This window comes from Equus przewalskii, chromosome 9 (genome assembly GCF_037783145.1).
Source record: "Equus przewalskii isolate Varuska chromosome 9, EquPr2, whole genome shotgun sequence".
Classification (NCBI taxonomy): domain Eukaryota; kingdom Metazoa; phylum Chordata; class Mammalia; order Perissodactyla; family Equidae; genus Equus; species Equus przewalskii.
Window position 1 is genome coordinate 63,111,735 of NC_091839.1, and position 21,680 is coordinate 63,133,414.

Genomic DNA, 21,680 nt, shown 5'->3' on the forward strand with positions numbered 1-21,680 from the left:
TGTTGATAATTCCATAACACTTTCACAGTTATAAGCAATTAAATTATTCATTTTTTGAATCCAACGGCTCTGAGGGGTAAACTCAATGTTCCAGGAAAATATAAACTATATTTGTTCCAAAACTAATGTTCATTCATTTACTCATTCATTCATTCATGCATTCATCCATTTGTTCAGTACCTATTATGACAAACACGTACTGGGAGTATGAATCTGAATAATACCTTGTGCCTACCCACAAGATTGGTAGTTTGGTACATGTAGAAGAAGCTGTCCGTGTTCCGCCATATTTTCTACTTGCTGAAGGTAAGTAGATAGAATATGACTGATTCAAATGAATGACTACGGATTTTAACTTTTAGCTTTTAACACCTATGATGACTGAATGTGTACCCCCTCTCCCATTCCCAGGCTGTAGGAACCCAGCCATCAGCCAATCATAGATGAGGATTCAGTAGATAAACCTTTCCATTTTCCTTACTCCGTGGCTGGGACAACTTTGAGGAGCATTTTACGCTATCTCACAGAATACCCCACAGGTTTGAGCAGCAGTACTCCCAATGGTAGCAGACCTGATAAAGTACTTTATTAACTTAATTCTGTTATTCTTCTCACTTCTGCATTTTTCTACAAGTGTTTCCTGGGATTGCTTCCCAAACAAAGGCTTAAATTCTGATCTGTGTAAGAGTTTGTTTCTGTGGGAATGCAAACTAAGACAGTATGTATTAAACATAATGTTAGTGACAATATTATTTTATATAATCTTTGAAACAGCACAATAAAATAAATATTTCTTCATTTTGAAGATTAAAACACCCCAAGAAACTAAGCCTCAGAGTGGTCAAGAAAACAACTCAAGGGCAATCTGTAGATTGTGAGAGATCTGGAATTTTATTCTACGTATTTCTGGCTCTAAAGTTTACTGTCTTCTTGGTATTGTTATAAACATGATGAGTAGCAGTGGTAACAATGGAAAAATCTAGAGAATAACAACTATACATTAAAATCCATAGCCATTAATTTGAATTGGCCATTTTCCATCCACTTTCAAAGATAATTTAGTCTTGCCTATGTTTTTATCTTTAAAAAGACTCTCTTAATTGACACTAATTCACAGTTTAATTGGGCTTCCTTCCCAAGTCACCTATTTGTAAGGATCCACCCGCCCATAAACAGGCAGTGGCACTCTTGGCATCATAGGACTTTTCTAATAAAAATGACCACATTTTTGTCCTCCCATGGTACTTGAAATTTTTATTAGTAACTTCACTTTTTAAGAGATTTTCTGGACATTTTTGCTTTTTAATTGAGTCATATACAGTTTATAGAGTGCATCTCCTTGTCAGAATGGACCTCTTTGCTTCTCTTTTTATTTCTTTCTCCATTGTCTGATGCAGTGATCCCCAAACTCTGTTCTTTGGAGAAAAAAAGAAATTTCATGATGGCAAGAGTTCCATAATCTATTTTGAATCACATATGTAAAGAGGTTTAAATAGTTGTTTTAAATGATATGCCACAGCTAAGAATTCCAGGAAGTCACAAATGTGATCACATTATGCATTGCCATTACTGAATAGGCATCATTTATCAACTTCCCTTTAAGTTGTACAATGCCTATTGGATTAAACTGGCATAAGTTAATCATGCATTATGTATTATCCCATGAATATATTGTATATTTGTGATATTATTGTAGTCTTTATTGATAATTTCTTGCTGCTGTTAATTAGTCTCTAATGATGGGTTTTTGTTCTATATCTATGTCATGAATCATTATTGATATTTCACCAATACTTTAAAAAATATCTCTTGAGCAAATAAATATGGGAAATATGAATCTATAGGACTAATGTCCAAGTTCTCAGCATAGCATCTAGGTGTGTCTCATTCCTCACCCAGCTCTCAGCCCCATCATCTTTCTGATAGTACTTTCTTGATTATGCTGTTTCCTGAGTACAGTTCTCTGTGCACTCGTTGGTGACATTTTCCTCTGTCTGGAATGCTCTCCTTCTCTTCTCCACTCGATGAAATCCATTACAACCCAATCCAGATTATAATTGCTTCTGAAAACCCCTTTCCCTGCACAGGGCTTATCGTTCTTTCCTTTACTCTCATTATATTTTTGCATATATATGGTTCAACATTGAATCAAGTGGAATCAGAAAACACATAGGACAGAGCTCACCACATTGTGAGAATCAGTGACCGTGAATCAGAGCGAGAGGAACTGGAAAATGTTATGAAACAAGCTTCAGACAAAAAGGCTTTTCAAAATGACAGGCCTTGCTCCCAAGGACAAAGCCAGCTTGGAGCTTGGGCTGTCTAAGTCTGCACAGGAATTAGAGCTCCAGGAGGGCTGTCTAGCTCATTTTCTGGACAATGAGGTCCACACTTCCCCAAACTCCAAACCACTCTTACCTTCTATCAAGTATCGGGGATCTTTCTGTCTTCTCTTCTGATAATTTGGGTTCTTCTTTTTCCCCCATAGTTAATTAAACTGTCGGAGAGAGTTAGGCTAACAGATAACATTTTAACAATATTGCTGTCATTTAATTTATGATGTACTCCAACTGAAAGTTTCTCAAATTCAAGGCTTTTGTCTTTTTATAAAAATAATTATTAACACATTGTTAGTTTAATAGAGTCATCATTCTATAAAATGTTTTCTCTTTTAATTATATAAAGTTATAAGGTATTGGCCATGGAAGAGAAGTTGTGCCTCTTTTTCCAATTGCGACTTTGTTTTTTATATCACTGTGACTGCATGTAAGATTGAAGTCAGTAACGTATGGAATAAAAGCCTGATCATGTGCATAGGCAATATAAATGAAGAATATGAATTTATCTATAGTATTTTGATAGCGTCACTTAAGGTTTCTTTGCTTCGATTTTATTTGATTTTAAAAAGGGTTTATTTATGTATCTGTTTCTTTCCTCTTGGCATGTATGTATGAGGCTGCAAAGAGAACCAAAATAAAGATCCTGTTTACCCCCTACCTCGGAGATGATGCAAGGATTTATTAAATAATGGTGACTCTTCTGTGGTTCCTTCCCATACTTAAGGCAATCCATACTGCTTCCCGTGGAGAAACCGCTGGGTGAATAACAAAAATGCTTTTTGATGGTGATGATGAAACCGAAAGATGGACTGCTTCTTTAGAGGATAGATTCTCTAATGTTCTTTTATTGACAGAGCGTTGGAAGAAGAGAAAATTATGATCTTCAGTCTCAGCTAGCCTGGAGTTCTTCCCCAAATCAATTCCTTATTCAAACACAAAATGTACTTCTTATGACCCCTCCTGTCTCCTCAACTTCTTCCTCAGGGCAAGGCCAATGAGCTTTTGAAGTGCTCTGGCTTAGCTGGTTTTTAATCTTCCTTTTAAAAACATCATTTGTATCTGGAATCTGACTCAGTTTAAACTGCTGAGTTATAGTATGCTAAAACCTAAGATTTATAAATGCACAGTAAGCATGTAATGCAGTAATCGAAGTAAGAAAATGGCATTGTGAAGAGCAGTTGATGTGCATTCTTGGGAATTATTTTTCAAGTATTAATACTGACTCTAAGTTATTTCAAAATCAAACATGCTTAAAAATATAAAAGAGCTAAAGGTCCTCTTTTGAAATGTCTATAAATTGTAGTCTTTTTGTAAGTCTCACTGATGGGAAGTTTATAAGAAAAAAACCCAGATTTTAAAAAATCAGCTGAAACTATGAACATAGAATATTATTTTCATATTAGGTTACAATTCCTCTTTACATTATTTTGCGCTTAAGCTGACATTTGTTTTATTTTTATTTTCACATATTTTAATCTTTGCCAGAATTTCTTAAAAGATATTGGGAATGAATATTTCCCAGATCCAGGTCGAGACAGTTGAGAAAGACCTTGAAATAAGTGAACTAGGGGCTCCTTTTAGGATATCTACAAACTATTCCTTCCTTAATGCAACTTCAGAAGAGCAGCATGACAAACATGAGTCTTCAAAAAATTTCCGCCACTTCGTAATTTCCATTTTATTTGGAATTGCCTTAATCATAAACAAAGTCCAAAGCTATAACAACTATTGAAAGTTATCACAAACTGGTGATTGAAAGTTATCACAAACTGATGTTTGATGGTTGGAAGGAGCCCACCACATCCTCCCAAAGAATGGAGTTTTTAAACTACAGAAGGACATGCCACTTGCTGAGACCCATTCTTATTGTTTACAGTGAACATTGGGTCTGCCCTTTGGGCTTGTCACCAGGCAGAGACTCAAGTAGAATAATGCTCCAAGACTATTTGTTCTTAATGAAAGCAATTTGTTAGGAGCTGAGGGGAAAGTGTCCTTTGTCCTTCTGCCAAAACAGCCTTGCTCTGCGTTTGTTGAGTTCGTTCAGATTAATGGGGATACAACAAGCTGCTTCAAGACAAAAAGCATTAGTGGAAAGACTCAAAAGCATTTTTCTAAAACAAGGCCAAATACCAGTAACCGTGTGTATCATGTTTTCAGACATCTATTATGAAAACTGCTTGAAATTCATTATTCTTAATTGTGTTTTCCTCTATGGTGTCCATGTGGCCCCATTATTCATTTGATAAAGTGTCTTTTGAGGAATGTTATTTTTTAGGACGATGGTAAGAATTGTAGGGATGGAAATAGCAATCGTAAGACCACCCAGTTTATAATTTATAGTCAGTCCACTTTAATAAGATTATGACCAGAACATATCATTCTATTTTATACTTACTAAGTCCTTCATGTTAAGCTCATTTAGGGAGAAAAAACTATAAATGTCCTTGAAGAGTAGCAGGTCAAAAAAATGAAGAGTAAAATACGGAGAAAGGTGATGAGCCATCTTGGAGAGAAAGACCATGGCCGGGCCATATAAGATGTTGTTATAATGAAGACTTTCGAGTGTCCTAATGACCACATAAACTGAGAAATATACACATTTGAAAAGAACTATCACCTGGACGCCTTTTTCAGTGAGAATTCTGTATTTTTCAATGACTTCAGCCTGACAACTCAATCCAGAAAGATTGAGTTTTATCTTTCTCACTCTTCCTTCTTATGGGCTGCACCGATTAAATGTTTATTTCAAACACTTTGTCTTCATTTCCTGTAAATTCTGTAACTTTGACCATACATCCCTCCCCAAGGATTCTAGGAGGGGGGAGAGAATAACACATTTATCTAAGTTGGAGTTTGAAAAAATGAAAAACACTCTGTTGAATTTTTATCCAGCCTGGTTCTGGATGACAGTGACTCTATGGGAAATAACAAATATTTCTCCATTGAGGAGACCTGCTGGACCACGCATGCACCCTAGAGGAATCATACTCAGTAGCAACACTTATCTTGCTGCCTTTATCATCCCATTCAGGAAATTTTAATTTTTCTCTTTGAGTTTTTAATGCATCAGTGGTTCAGTTTATTTGTGGGAAGTTCTGACCAGTTCTCCTCTTACTGTATTTATATTTAATATTATTCAGAGGACTTTATATGTGAAGTTTTTATTTCTACAGTTCTTTTTACAACAGATTATAATCTTTTTTTATACAATCTTATGGCTAGGAACTGAGTTGAGGTAAAAGAAAAGTCAACAGATGGTCTTTAAATGGAGCAGCTCATCTATACATTAGGTACCTACTGTGTTCTCTTTGCACTTTAAAATATTTTCAGTAATTGTTAGTTTGTCACTGTAAGTGGATGTAATACTGGTTAAGAGTCTTGGTTGGCTGCAACGGAGATGGATGGCTTCTGTGCTGCTGTCATAGGATTCTAGGCTTGCTGCCCCAACAAGTATTTCAATCCTATTCTAGAAGAAGCAGCAAGGAAGGTAAGAAGGGAATTCATCATTTTCAGTCATGTGGCTCTTTAATTATAGGCCTCTTTGTTGAGGCTACTCACTTGAGTATCTATTAGGATCAACTGTGATGTTGCATTGGCTGCTGAATACATATCCACTGAGAAAAGCATTGAGATGACCATCTCAAAATTGTCATAAACAGAAATGACATGTGATCATCCCCAAACTGTTAACAATGGGAAATTGGCTGTTACTCTAGTGGATGAGTTTTGGTGTGATATAAATGATTAAATCACAGTGAAACAATTTGCTTATCACTTTCTTCATTTACAGTAGAGATGGCAAAATTTGGCCACTAGAGTTTTGTTAGCAATAACTGAAAATTGAAGTGTAATTTTATAGGGCTTAGCAAAGTCTTCATAGTAACAACAACAAAAATAACAACATACGCCAACTAACAAGATAATTGCACAGATCATTGGGAGACGTACTTCCTTGACTGCAACGTTTATGCTAAAACGTGCAATAATGTTGCTAAGATTCCACCAACATCCATCAAATACAAATTAATTAATGGATTCATGCTACATCTAAGTATTAGCGCACAGTTGTTTTAGAATTAAATTATAAGGTAGACTTGTACACATAGTAAATAACAGGCTAGCATTTTTTGTTTAATTTGTGGTGATACATTATTGGGGAGATTGTTCTTGCACTAAGAACATATAGTCTTAAAACCTTAAATAGAAGAGAGAAGCATAAAAGTCTAACTAAAGAAACTGCAACTAAAGGAGCTTGAGAGACATACAAAAAAGAGATATTTTGGTCCTGTATGCCTGATACTGATAGACACTGAAAAATATAGCATTCCAACAGTGTTCTATTTCTTGGTGCAGACAGAACTGTACTCTGAATTCCACATATTGATTATCTGAATTAATTAGTTGCCTTGGTGCCATTTGGATGTATTTTTAAAGATAAAACAGAGAGAGGCAAGTAACCCAATAAATTTAATTTAATTTATAATTTCCTCCCTTCCCTCTGTCTTTCCTTCCCCCACTTTCTGTCCTACTTTCATATTTTTCTCCATTATACAAATAATTTTAACTGATTCTAATATTAATTTACTTTAGCCAAACAAATCAGAATTAAATCTGACACTCTGGGAATATAAATATGGTTCAATTTATACTGATCATTTTTATATTACACTTAAAAAATACTGCTTATGTTTCACATGTATCAGAATTAGTCCGTTGCCTGGAATGCACAACAGAGACAAGGTTGTCAGATAATGATTATCTTCCTTGCTATCTGTTCCTTCAGCTGTGGGTGGAAAAACAAGAATTGGGAAAACACCAGTATCAGATCTTCATACCTTTTTTTTGTTTCTTTGCTCAAAGGCTGATGCATAATCCAACCACCTGAGAGAAAAAAATCAAGGCATAAGAATATGGCTATTTGTTGATCTTCAAAAAAATGTCTATACCTTCTAGATTTGATTCAAATTTGAATTTATTCTCCCAGATTTCCTCTATGTTGAATTTACCTGAAGCATATTTATATTTTGGCTTTATATTTTTACTAGATTTCTGACTAATGGGGTATACATTTTATAACAAAATGGTACTATACTTGGAGAAGGATGTGAGAGATATATTATCCAAAATCTATCTAAGTCTCTTTTTTAATAAGCAGGTTCATTCCCTTCTTTCAAGTCATCCGTATTCCCAACTGGAATTTCACTATAAATAGAATCTAATCATTTCTAATTCCCTTAAGAGTTGAAAACCTACAGCAATATGGGAAGGTTTTAGCTACAACTCTATCATTTCTATAATAAGTATAATTTCACTAGCTTGTTATACGAGACTGTTATTGAAGAGCTTTGAGTCATTGGATTTTGAATTACAGAAAATATCATAACAGTTGGCATATTAACAGGTAAATGAAATCCTGAATTGGTAGGGCACTTTCTAGTAGAAAATCAATGTTCAAAATAACATTGTTAATTAGAAAACAATTTGTAACTTGTACACTATTGTAAAATTATTAATAACAATTTGTGTTAATAAAGAATTTTATATAGAGATTGTTTATTCTAGCATAGGATTTTTCCAGAAACAATTATTTTAGTCATTTGAAAAAAAATTACCTATTTTGAATATTGTGAACAAAGAATAGTAGAGAATAAGTTAAAACAATTTTTCTAAATAAATACTGTATATTGTCCTTCCAATGTGCTTTACATATACAAATTATATTTTTATGAAACATATGGAAAATATTTAGTAAAAAATAAGTAATTTGCCTTTATAAAAGTTTGGAAATTCTTTCCATCTTTATTGAGATATAATTGACAAAATTGTAATATATTTAAAGCCCATAATGTTATAATCTGTTAAATATATAATGTGAAAGAATTTCCACAATCGAGTTAATTAACACATGGGCATATTGTTAATTAAAGAGCAAGAAATGTAGAAGATTTTGGTCTAAATTTTCCAATGCCACCAGGATAATGATATTGGTCAAGTTTTTCAAATTCTTATACCATATTCACTGTGTTAATAGTACAGAAGCCTAGGACTTGAAATTTAGAAAACTGTAAAATATGAGCATTTTCTAGCATGAAAATTTAAAAAGTGATGACTAATCAAAGAAAATTCTAAAATATGTCATATATGGACAATGTTAAGTCTAATTTCCAAATTTTATAACTTTTTCAATTCACTAGTGTGAAAGAAATACAAGTTAACAATTTTAATCCCTAATTGTCAAATTGTTCTCTCAAAAACTTGCTGAAGTTACTTAGTTTCTTAATTTATCAAAATTAAGTGACCCGGATGTGAGAAGATAACTGTTAACATTTTCATGAGCCTAATATACCACTGAATTCAGAGCCTGACCCTTTATGACTTCAAAAGTACGGTTTTGGGGAGAGTCAGAGGATAGAGAAGTAATGAAGGCCAGGAGGGGGTTGATGGCAGTGAGCATTGAATGGAAGAGACAAGTCAAGATGTTTTGAAGGTATATTCTACAGACCGGAACATAAATTGGATAAAAGGGGTGATGAATAAACAAACAAGTTGATAGCTTCTCAGCTCTTTAACACATAAAGGACCTAGCAATTATAATGGCAAATACTTAAAAGAGAGCTTACTATTTATGTGTTATATATGTATATGTATAAATATGTATTACATGTATATATGAATTATATGTATATGTTATTTAATCCTCAAAACAATCCTAAGAAGTGGATTTTATTACCACTAATTTTACAGATGCAGAAAGAAAGGTAAAATAGATGTTAAGTTACTTGCCCAAAACCACCCAGCTAATAGAGCTGAGCTTTAAACCTAGGGAATGTGTTTCTGGGGTCTTTGGTCTTTAACATGCAATACTACTGTGCTATACAGTATTGCCTTTCTATATAATTTTTTCCCAATAATACATGCCTGTGAGTCTGGACTATTGGGGAATTTTGCTTCAACTATTTAATTTTCTTCTTACTTTGTTTCTAAGCAGGAGGATCAAAAGAGTTATAGGCAGAATTTGGGTACTACACTGAGGGAACTCTAGCACATTCTGGACTGGGAGTGCCTGCTTAACCCAAAGTGTCAAGTTGCTTCAGATGACTCACATAGGTCCCCTAGATGTGTAAATAAGTCTCGCTTCACTGGAAGCTTCCTCCACAATGAACAGTACTGCAAGAAGTTCTATTAAGAGCTTGCTGAAGAACCCTGGACCAATTTGCCCTGATTTCAGGTTCCTCATGTGTAAATTAAAAGGAATCCATTTGGGATCCGAAACAGTTAATGACCCTATGACATCGGATTTGACTGTGGGCTAAGAGCTTGGGCTTTGAAATCCAGAAGACATAGCTAGTTCGTAGCGATAATAAAGTGGTTAAGAACATACAGCTGTAACCAGAATGCCTGGGTTCAAACTCCAGCCCCTCTAGTAGCTAGTGATGAACTTGGAAAAATTCAGTTCACTTTGTGTAACTCATTTTCCTCATCTGTAAAACATGTAAATTATTGCTACCTCATAGACTTTCTATAAAGATTGAGTGAGATAATATATGCACAAAATTTCAGAAGTGTCTGGCTTTTGGTAAGCCCTCAATAAATATCCATCCTAATACTAAGGGAGCTTGAGCAAGGCACTTACCGTTTTAAGCCTCAGTTTTCTCACCAATGATATGATGACAAAATAACCCCTGCCTCATAGAGTTGTTGTGAGGCTAGTAGATAATAAATGGAAAGTCTTCATACAGTGCCTAGCATAAAGCTAGAGCTTAGTGACTGTGTTATCATTATCAATTGTCATCCTCCTGCTTTTCTACTTTGCCCTCTTGGACATGATTGCCCTGGTGTCTACACACACCTCCATGCCTGGCTGTCGCCATGTGATTGTGCTACTTTGATAAGAACTGGGATTGGGGGGGATGCAGAGATGTGGGGAGAGCTAGATTGGGCCAGTTGATTGAGAGAAAGGCTGGAGCCACAGTGCAAAGCCCCACATTCTGGAGCAGGTCTGTGAATGGAGCTGGCTGTGCTGCCACAGGAACATGCACACTGGGCAGAATGAACAGTTTATTTGAACGCCCAGAGCCTGGTGCAAGCAATATTAGTGTGGGGTGATCACTAGGCCAGCCTGGCTGACACTAATGGTCTCCAGGTGACTTTGCCTTTTGTTTCTCTAAGAATATTTGGGAATCAGCTCTGGCAGGGCCATGGCTGCTGGCGCTGAGATATATCTTACAAGTTGAATATAGGTGCCAGTGTGAGTGAGGAAACGTAAGTGGGATGGGAGCAAAGGAACATACATCATACGGCTCTTCATACTCGTTATTACCCACTTAGTCACATGGACAGAACTGGGTAAACTCCTCTTTATACTGAAACTTTTTACTATACATAAACACATGCAGATAAGTAAAAATTTCAGTAGAGACTCATATTTTCAAGCAAACATATTAAATAAATTAATTCATTTAATTCTCATAATAACTATAAAAAACCAAGAATTCTAATCCTCATTTCACTGATGAGGATGGGGAAACTCAGGATCAGGGAGGTTGAGAAACACACCCAAATTCTATTAGTAAATAAAAGAACTTGGATTTGAAAGCTGATACATCCTTTATTATAATATGTTTGTGTGTGTGTGACATATGTGTAGAGATAAAAATGTCACTACAACTCAAGAATGTAAGAAATCGATCTTTTTCTGTAATTAAATTCAATTCCTCTTTGAGCCTACACTATACTCAGTGGCAGAAATATAATCTTAGTCAACTTTGTACCTTTTTCTTGAGGCTTAATCTAAGCTTTCGAGGGCTTGTCTTGGAATATAGCCAGGGAGGGACACTTCATCCTTAATATTGCATATCCATGATCATGTCTTTATAGATACCCCTTATTCTTATAGAGACCATATTATTTATCATCTAAACCAGATGCTTTCCAGAATAAAAGGGAGTGCTGAAAATAACTATGCTAAGACAAAAATATAAGGGAGAACTACCTAAGGCAGACCAGATGTATGGGCACTATGAATATCTCTTTCTGCCAGGTCTCTTCTGGTCTGGCAACTCTCTCTGATGCTTTTGTGCCAGAGCTGGGCCACAATGGAAGATGTGTGGAAGGAGAATATGTCAGTCCACAGAGGCAGTGCAAAGGAGAACATGGCTGCAGCAGTGTGCAGTGAGGGTGAAAACACATTACACTGCCCTTATGTGCCATTTGCTCTTGCTCTACCCCCTGCCCTGCAATTACCTGCTGTGAGACTACACCAGTGTCTGGGAATCTTTCTGAGGCCATCCATGTTCTGTCTGCTTCAACTCACATGAATCCCTTCCTTCTCCAGGCTCTTCTCATCTTCCCAAGCTGTATATGGGAAAGACAGCGCAGGTCTCCTCCATTCTGGGAGTCCACAAACCTGCTCTGGGTTCATCAAAGCAGTAGTAAGGGAGGCAAACAGCTGCAATAGAAGAACTCAAATCCCACTGGCTTTTATCTTGGTTACCTCCTCCTTTAATTGAGTATTTCGTGGGCATGTTTTCGTTCACACTAAGATTCAGGGTACAGGCTCTTTCCATCTTGTGGCTCCATCATCTTCTAGGGTCTTTTCTGGAAGAGAGACAGAGCATGGAGGGCGAGCAGAGAGTTTATAGAAACTGATCCTAGAAGTAGTGTACATCACTTCTATCCACTTAAACTGAAAGGGGGCTGAGAAATGTGATGTAGCAGGAGTCAAGGACTAAGAGGGAAAACCTGAATTTTTGTAACATGAGTGTTCCTGGGCAGTTAGCCCGTGTTAATCATTTTGAGAAATTTACTTGAACTGTATTGGAAAATTTTAATTGCTGTCGTTGTAGAGAAAAACGTACCCCAGTTGTTTATACTTGTAAAGTTGAATAGCTAAAACTCAGCTGAAACATTTTGACTGGAATTAATGCTTTATGTCCTTGTTTATTTTTAATGTTCACACAAAATGAAGATGGTAAAAAACTTGATAATATCCAAGTCTGTCCTCTGTTTTTCCATTCACATTCATATTCTTGTGATCCTTTGACTTCACTGGAGTCATTCGACTTCAGTGGAGAGTTCAAATGTTCAGAAGTAGCAATAACAGAAAGAAAAGTCGTCTTGTTTCATTTTGTTTTGTTTTGAGATGCTATTTGAGATTAGAGTATTTTCCAACCTGGTAGAGCTTAAGCACATTGGCCTCACCTGCCTCAGTCTCACTGGTATTGTTCCTATCAGTTTGGTGAGGCTGGAGTTTTCAAACTGGCCAGCTATGTAGGTCCAGCTACCTCTTGCAAAGTACAGTAGGAACATTTTGTAAGCACTTCCTTGTTTTGAAGTTCTGAACAATGTCTCACACTTAAATGTGGCTGTATTTTTGACCTAAGTCACTGGAAAGGAAGGTTATGCATCAGAAGTTCAGAGGAGCATTAGTAATGTCTCACTTCATTGAGTGTCTCAGAACTGAAACTGTTGCAATGAGGCTCCTTTACCATTCTAGAAAAGAGCACACTCTTAGGAATGGCTTCTGTAACACCAGCAGATGTGTCAGTCATGGTATAGAAATTCCTTGAGCCTCCCTCCCCCTTCCCACCTTCCCTACTCCCACTCCCAACCCTAATATCTTGACTGGGGCTAGCAATAAGCCTTCAAATATCAGCCTACTGATTTCTGAAAACTTGGTAAGTAGAAACTGGAAAAAATGAAACCAATTATCTCTCTCTGTATATTCCTATAAAAAGTTAGATACTTGAATTCATCTTCAGAGCAGAATGTGTTTTTTGCTTGTTTTGAAAAAATAATCTGGATTGTCCCTTTAATTTCAAAAATATAGAAAGTATCCATTCACTGGTCTTGAGGAAAACTGTAGAAATCTGAATGGTTGTTCTTGGATAGGGCAGCTAAAGGTTCTGTTTAATAATTTAAGCTGTTGTGTAGGTTGAGTACAACTTATGTTGCTTCTTATGTGAGGGAGACTGTTATCCCCATTGATGCATTTGGATTGTTCTTGGCTTGTAAAGTAGAACAGTGTATTTGTGGAGATGTGTCCTGATTGAGCAGTAGCTTATGGAGATGATAAGCTAAAAGGGAGAGAACCACAGAAAGGGCTTTGACTTTGTCATTGAGAGAGCCATTAAAAAAGGAAATGAGCTGTTCTTTGTGTATTTGAGCTTAGATGATTTGTTGATGTCATAGTTGTTAATAACAAAAATCTCAGAAAGTCTTGATTTTTGGATTAGTCATATACAGTATCATTCTTGCCTGTAAATTGCCCAACTATTTTGAATTTATCTCCTTTTTTTGTAATATCCTATCAAATACAAGCAAATATGCTAATAATTTCATTTTTAATCTCTTTTTCTAAAGCAGGATTTTTTCACCTTAACATTTTAGGATTAGTATTTCTTTGTTGTGAGAGGCTGTTCTGTGCATTGTTGGATATTTACCGGCATTCATGGCCTCTATCAACTAGATGCCAGTGGCACACCCTCATCCAGTTGTGACAACCAAATATGTCCCCAGACATTGCAAAATGTTGCCTGGGAGGTAAAATTCCCTCTGGCACATAACCACTGGTGCAAAGCCACCATTCTATTCCCTGAAATCCTTCTCTGTTATCATGGGTGGTGATAGTCTTACTATGTCTGGCACTGAATCTTATGCTACGTGTTTTAGGTTTTTAGTTACGTCAGCACTTCACTTCTGATACCAATTTTTATATTAGCCATTGTTATGGACTGAAAATTTGTGTCTCCCTAAAATTCATGTATTGAAGCCTTAACCCCCAACATGATGGGGCCTTTGGGAAGTAACTAGGGTTAGATTAGGTCAGGGAGGGGGGCCCTCATGATGGAATTAGCAGCCCTTCTAAGAAGAGGAACATGGAGGAAAGGAAATACGAGGACATGGAGAAAAGTAGGCATCTGCAAGCCAGGGAGAGAGCTCTCAGCAGGAACTGAATTGGCCAGCACCTTGATCTTGGACTTCTCAGCCTCCAGAACTGTGAGAAATAAATCTCTGTTGCTTAAACCACTCTATTTGTGGTATTTCATTATGACAGTCTGAGCTGACTATGATAGTCATTTTTCTCTATTATGCTAAGTAAATAGCTCAAAAATTTGAAAAATCACGTTGCTTGTAACAATATAAGTTTATTCCTGCTCACGTTATGTGTTAACTGAGGCAGCTGTGAGCTGTCTGTGTGCCACACATCTTCTTCATGCCAAGATGCAGAGTGTATTAACAGTCATTATTTGGAACACGATCTTCTCAAAGCAGAAGGAAAAGTGGAAATGCTGAACTACGTGATGGTTCTTAAGTTTCTGCAAGGATGAGGAATCCTTGAGATCTGCTATGCCAAGGCAAACTGTATGGTCAAGCCTGAAGTCGATTGAGAGGGAAAGTTTACTCACATAGGAAGACACTGCAAGTCAAGACAGTAAGTAATTGGGAACAATGATATAATGTCCAATGGATGGAATCATTCATTGGAGATATGTGATAAAATTTCATCCCTTTGGGCAGCAGATACAATTTCCCCTATAGGATGTGGATATTCCCACTAACAATTTATCGTTCTGTTAAGAGGTAATTCTTGAGCAAAAATGAGAGGCTGAGGATGCAGGACTTACACTGGAGGGAGGGGGAAAGCTCTTCTTTCATACAGGCAACACAACATTTGGGTCTAGACTCCAAGGCATACTACTTAAATGTGCATAAGTGCTCCAAAGGGAGTAATCAGGAACTAAGCAGAGCTTCTTTGAAGGAAACTGTGAGCAAGTCTGACCTGGGTACCATGAGAGTGGTCTCATCAATTAGCAGCTGTAAGTAACTTTCTGTATCACGTTGTATTCCCTACACCTTCAGGTAGTACTCTAAAATGTTGCAGGTTATGCTGTGGCTGTGCTGATTTAAGGCAAAAGTTGGCAAACTCCTTCTAGAAGAGGCAAGATAGTAAATATTTTAATCTTTGTGAGCCATATGGTCTCTGGCTCAACTACTCAGTTCTGCATTGTATCATGAAAACAACCATAGATAATACAGAAACAAACCTGCGTGTCTGTGTTCCAAAAGAACTTTATTTATAAAAACAGGTGGCAGGGCTGGAGAGCTGTAGTTTGCCATTTCCTGGTTTTGAGTAAAAGCTTGCTTTGTGCTTAAGAGTGATGAAGAGACACTTGACCCCACCCCAAAATATCATTTCCTCTCTAAAGCCAGAAGAACTGCAGGAGGTGATCAGCGGAGAAGCAATGCAGTGGTCAGGATAGGGAGGCCACAGGAGGGCGAATGCAGCACCTAACCTCCAAGGACCCCCTGAGAGACATCAGAGGGGGTGGAAACCAGACCCTGACACAGCAATATCACCTCGAACTTGGAAAACACACGTTCTTTCTATTGTGTTTCATAGACCATAATCTTTTTCTATGTAGTTCCACCAAAACTAAAATGTTCTGAGATATTTGAATGTTTTCAGATTCTTCCAAAGTCTTTACATTATGTGCATATGATGATCTAATTGGTGTATTCAATCTGGAATTACCAGCAATCATCATCACTGATCCACATAATTAGCCAGACAGTTTAGTTAACAGATAGATCCACAAGTATTTATGTCGTTGCTCCGTGTGCCTAGCACAATGCAAGAACTTACAGGACATGTAGAAGCAGAAATCATAGTCTGATCTGGGAAATCAAGTGCTGAAGACAGTTCAGGGCAGAAGTCCAAAACTGACTGAGCCAGTTGAGAGGGAGAGAGCAGATATCGTACTGGTGGATATTTTATTTCCGGGTTTCCCCTGGGTTGGCTAGGCCCAGCTACCGCTGTTAGGAGGAAAGGCTGCTCATGCATTCTTATCATGCTCAAAGGGAGCCACATTGCTGGAAGAGACTGAGCCTAGAAGGGCCAGAACTTGGTAATCCCTGCAAAAACACCTGGGGGGTAGCAGTGGTTGACATTGACTTTATGCTTTTTCACTGTGCTAAAGTCTTGCCTGTTAACATTTCTTTCAAGAACTTTCTCTTGGCCTAGGAACTTGACTTTTTCCTCTGAAGACTGAAATTTCCCTCCTTTTAACTGAGTCACTGGCTGGGTCCTGACATTTTGCTGCTGAACTTCCCTGAGTCTAATGGAGTTGGCTGACCATTGAATGACCTTTTGGAACACAACCAATTCCTAGGTTGGGGACTACTTGTCTCTGGATAATTGCCTCTCTCCCTTATTTTGTTTGTAAAAAGGGATCAGTAAGATGAAGGACTGTATTGTGAGATTTCTATTCCTGCTTTTTTTTAATAAAATAAAATAATTTAAAATGATTGAACTGTTGAATTACATTTTCGAGATAGAAAGGCTCTTAAAGACTTTCTAGTCCATCTTTTAGAATTGAACTAATAACAATAATGATTTCAGATTTTAAAATAATCAAACTAAAAGGATATAGTAATTTTGTTTGTTATGTGCCCTCTCAGAGCCCTTGAAATATTTCATTGCAGGACCAGAGAATCCATTAAAATATAGTCAGAATTTTAAAGGTCATAAAGCACACTAAGAAAATTCAATATATGCTCAATGAAGAGTTCATAATTAGTAGTGGTAGATTATGATTTTAGGCTTTTAAGATTATGTTATAAACCATAAAGCTAAAAACAGGGCAAGATCATGCAACCTCAATTTTAGTGCACATTGCTTTAAAAATAGTAGCCTCCAAAATTTTATGTATGCTGATAATAGGAAATAAAATTTCCAAGTATTGCAAATTTAGAACATTATTATTGAGTATTCTGTACATGTTACATTGTAGTTTTATGAAATTAGAATATGTATTTTGCTATTTGTTTTTTACCAACTATATGTTGTAATGTTTAACAAAGCAAGTTTAAAATTATATATTCTCAAGAATTTTCATGTAAAGATAGATCTTTTAAAAAATCCTCATAACCCAAGTTCTTTTAATCATTTTTTTCCTAAAGATGAAAGCTACATTACTGTTCATTATGTTAAAAGTTCAAAAGCTCTTGTAGGACTGTAGCAGATCATGATACAATGGATAATTTCAGCATCTTCAGTTCAAGGGACAATGTCCTCTCCCACAGCCTCTACCTCTATAGCTTTCTTGTCCCAACCTAAACCACGTAATATCCAGTTTAATGGGCACTAGGCTACATGTTACCAAAATTTCTGTTAAAATCACTTCCTTTTCTTTTCAGCTCATAGCAACCCTACATTACAGCAAAATCAAATGGATAACTAAAACTAAATATCTCACTCTGACACTCATTATTTTCAGCACCAACTTAAAATTAATTAATTCAACTCAAAGAGAAGGAATTTATCTACTGATCTCTTGGAGATCCTCATTTATTGCCAATGACTGTGCTCACTAACAGATACTGAAAGTATAACGTGATGTTATTGAGTACCTCTATGGTACGCTTATTGAGAGCAAGATGTATTTTCCTTAGAGATTTATGAAAGTAATTTAGAGGTTATGAGACATGATCTTTTTCTAGCACTGTACAAAAGAGAGAAATAAGTGCTGTAAATGTTTCATGTTAAGCAATAGAGGAATCTTTGTAAAATGTACACATGTTAGAAAATAATATTGAAACAGAATGATAAATTTGTCTTCTGGCTTGTTTTATTTCATATTTTCCCCACTACTGTGAATATACAGAATAATGGCCTCCCAAGGATGTCCACATCCTGATCCTGGGAACCTGTGAATATGTTACCTTACATGGCAAAATGGACTTTGCAGATAAGATTAAGATAAGACCTTAAGATGACTGATTTTCCAGGTGGGACTAATCTAAACATATGAGCCCTTAAAAGCCTTAGAATCCTCACGTCTCCCCCTGGAATATGGTCAGAGGGAGATACAACTATGGAAGAATTGTCAGAGAAATGCAAAGTTGTTGGCTTTAAATATTGAGAAAGTGAGCCACAAGCTAATGAATGTGGGCAGCCCCTAGAAGCTAGAGAAGGCAAAGAAAGGAATTTTCCCCTAGAGCCTCCAGAATGAAATGCAGTCCTATTGATACTTTTATTTTACCCCAAGGAGATCTGTGTTGAACTTCTGATCTGCAGAAGTATAAGATAGATAATACATTTGTGATATTTAAAGCCGCTGAGTTTGTGGTAATTTGTTACAGAAGAAAACAAAACCTAATATGAGTGACCATGTACAATATTCTGAATTATCCCTTTGACCTCAGAATGTACTCAGTCTAACACCTTACAGTACTTCATCATTTATTATGTTCTCCAATTTCATATGGAGTAGTTCTTATAGTCCTCAACTTTACAGATTTCAACAGGAAGATAGCCCTTGCCAAAGAGATTCAACCATATCATACGACCTGTACATTTCTAAAACTTAAATAAGACCCAATATATGCTTCTTAATTTTAAAATCATTTAACCAGTTTTGAGTCATCATCAAAATTGCATATGTGGGTTCTGATCCAAGATGGCAACAAAAGAGGATCCTGAACTCATCTCCTCCCATGGACACACTGAATCTACAGGTATACACAGAGCAATTCTCCCTGAAAGAAATCCACAGGCTAGCTGAGCCACTCCTACACACTGGGAAAATGAGAAAATATGCACATCAAAATGAGTCTTGACACACCCTCAACTACAGGAAGCCATTAAGAACAAAGAAGGTAGTTTGGACAACCACAAAAGTTTGAGACACAACTAAGAGCTAGGGCTGGGCTAAACAATAAAGTTCATTTCCTACACCAGATCACTCCATCAAGACTGGAAGAGGTTGCTGTTTTGTCTAATAGGCAGAAATCAACACCAAGAGTCCAGGATAATAAAGAAACAAAGGAATATGTTCCAAACAAAAGAATAACATAAAACTCCAGAAACAGAGATTAGTGATTTAACTGAGGAAGAGTTCAAAATAATGGCCATATAGATGCTTAGATCAAGCAAACAATGCACAAACAAAATGAGAATTTAACAAAGAGATAAAAAATATAAGAAGGTACTAAACGGAAATCATAGAACTGAAGAGTACAATAACTGAACTGAAAAATTCAATAAAAGGGTTCAACATCAGACTAGATCAAGTGGAAGAAAGAATCAGTAAACTCAAATACAGGGCACTCGAATCCATCTGATTAGAAGAGCAAAAAGAAAAAGCAATGAAAAGGAGTGAAGATAACTTGAGGGACTTACAGGATACCATCAAGTGGGTCAAGAGGCTGGCTTTCTGGCATAGTGGTTAAGTTCACGTGCTCCACTTTGGCAGCCTGGGGTTCTTGGATTTGGATCCCAGGCATGGACCTTCACACTGCTTGTCAAGCCAGGCACAGATGTTAGCTCAGGAGACAATCTTCCTCAAGCAAAAAGAGGAAGATTGGCTACAAATGTTAGCTCAGGGCCAATTTTCCTCATCAAAAAAATTGGATCAACATTCACATTACAAGGGTCCCAGGAGGAGAAGAGACAGGAAGGGACAGAAAGCTTATTCAAAGAAATAATGGCTGAAAACTTCCCTAACCTGGGGAAAGAAAAAGACATCCAGATCTAGGAAGCCTATAGAGTTCCAATAAGAAGAATCTGAAGGGACACAGACTGAGATACATTGTAATTAAACTGTCAAAAGTTAAAGACAAGGAGAGAATCTTAAAAGCAGTAAGAGGAAAACAACTTATTACATCAAGGGAACCCCCCCATAAGACTATTGCCAGATTTTTAAGCAGAAACTTTGCAGGCCAGAAGGGAGTGGCACAATATATTCAAAGTGCTAAAAAGAAAAAACCCTGCCAACCAAGAAAATTCTACCCAGCAAAGTTGTCCTTCAGAATCGAATGAGAGATAAAGAGATTTCCAGACAGGCAAAAACTAAAGCAATTCATCACCACTAGACCAGGCTTATAAGAAATGTGACAGGGAGGTCTTCAAGCTGAAATGAAAAAAAGCTAATTACTAAGAGGAAAACATCAAAGTATAAAACTCACTGGTAAAAGTAAATATACAGTTAAATTCAGAATACTCTAATGTTCTAATGGTGTTGGGTAAATCCTTATACATCTAATATAAAGGGAAAAGACCAGAGATTAGAAATAACTATAACTACAATAATTTATCAATGGATACACAAGGTAAAAAGATGTAAATTGTGACATTGAAAAAATAAAAGATTGGGGCTGGGGGAGAGCAAAAATGCAGAGCCTTAAGGTGCACTCAAAGTTAAATTATCAGCTCAAAACAGACTATTATAACTCTAAGATGTTTTATTTAAGTCTCATGATAACCACAAAGCAAAAACCTATAGTAGATACACAAAGGATAAAGAGAAAGAAATATAGGCATACCACTAGAGAAAATCATCAAATCACAAAGAAAGCAGTAACAGAAAAAGAAAGGAACAAAGAAATTACAAAACAGCCAGAAAACAATTAACAAAATGGCAATAGTAAGTCCACACATGTCAATAATTTCTTTAAATATAATAGGCTAAGTTCTCCAATCAAAAGATACAGAGTGAGTGAATGTATTACAAAGAAAACACAACAGGACCCAACTATATGCGCTTTAAGCCAAAGACTATAATAAGAAACAAAGAAAGTCATTATATAATTACAAATAGGTCAATCCAAAAAAGTATATAACTTTTGTAAATATTTATGCACCCAACTTAGGAGCACCTAAATATATAAAGCATATATTAACAGAAGTGAAGGGAGAAATAGACAGCAATATAATAATAGTAGGAGACTTCAATACCCCACTTTCAACAATGAATAGATCATCCAGAAAAAAAATCAATAAGAAAACATTGGAATTAACCTACACATTAGATCTGATGGACTTAACACAAAATTATAGAACTTTCCATCCAACAGCAACACAATACACATTCTTTTAAGCACACATGGAACATTCTCCAGGACAAATCATTTGTTAGGCCACAAAAAAACTCATAATAAATTTAAGAAGACTGAAATCATGTCAAGCATCTTTTATGACCATAGTGGTATGAAACTAGAAATGAAGTACAAGAAGAAAACTAGAAAATTCACAAGTATGTTGAGATTAAAGAACCAATGGATCAAAGAATAAATCAAAAAAATATATTGAGACAAATTACAATAGAAGTACAACACACCAAAATTTATGGGATGTAGCGAAAACAGTTGTAAGAGGGAAGTTCATAGCAAGAATGTTAAGATATAACAACAAGAATAGCAAAACCAGAGGCATTCACAACTAGAATATACAACTATATACTGGGGGGTTTTGGGGAGAGAATAAAAGGAATATTGGCAACGGTTGTTAGCTCAGGTGCCAATCTTTCTTTTTTTAAAAAAAGACATAAATTAAGAAATAAG

The 21,680-nt window shown here is 36.2% G+C and overlaps 1 long non-coding RNA gene across 2 annotated transcripts in view; it reads right to left on the reverse strand.

The window, feature by feature from the left end:
* Window positions 1-1,225: 1,225 nt before the first annotated feature.
* LOC139073382 (uncharacterized) overlaps window positions 1,226-21,680 on the reverse strand; it is a 63,326-nt gene continuing 42,871 nt past the window's right edge. Inside the window, exons 7-10 of one of the 2 annotated variants that reach the window (XR_011522040.1) lie at window positions 11,833-11,936; window positions 11,583-11,693; window positions 7,175-7,220; window positions 1,226-1,415 (exon numbers count right to left, since the gene is read on the reverse strand). This is a non-coding gene — a long non-coding RNA (uncharacterized lncRNA). Of the gene's footprint in view, window positions 1,416-6,969; window positions 7,221-11,582; window positions 11,694-11,832; window positions 11,937-21,680 lie in introns of those variants that run through there. The other variant, XR_011522039.1, reaches the window with a different exon arrangement.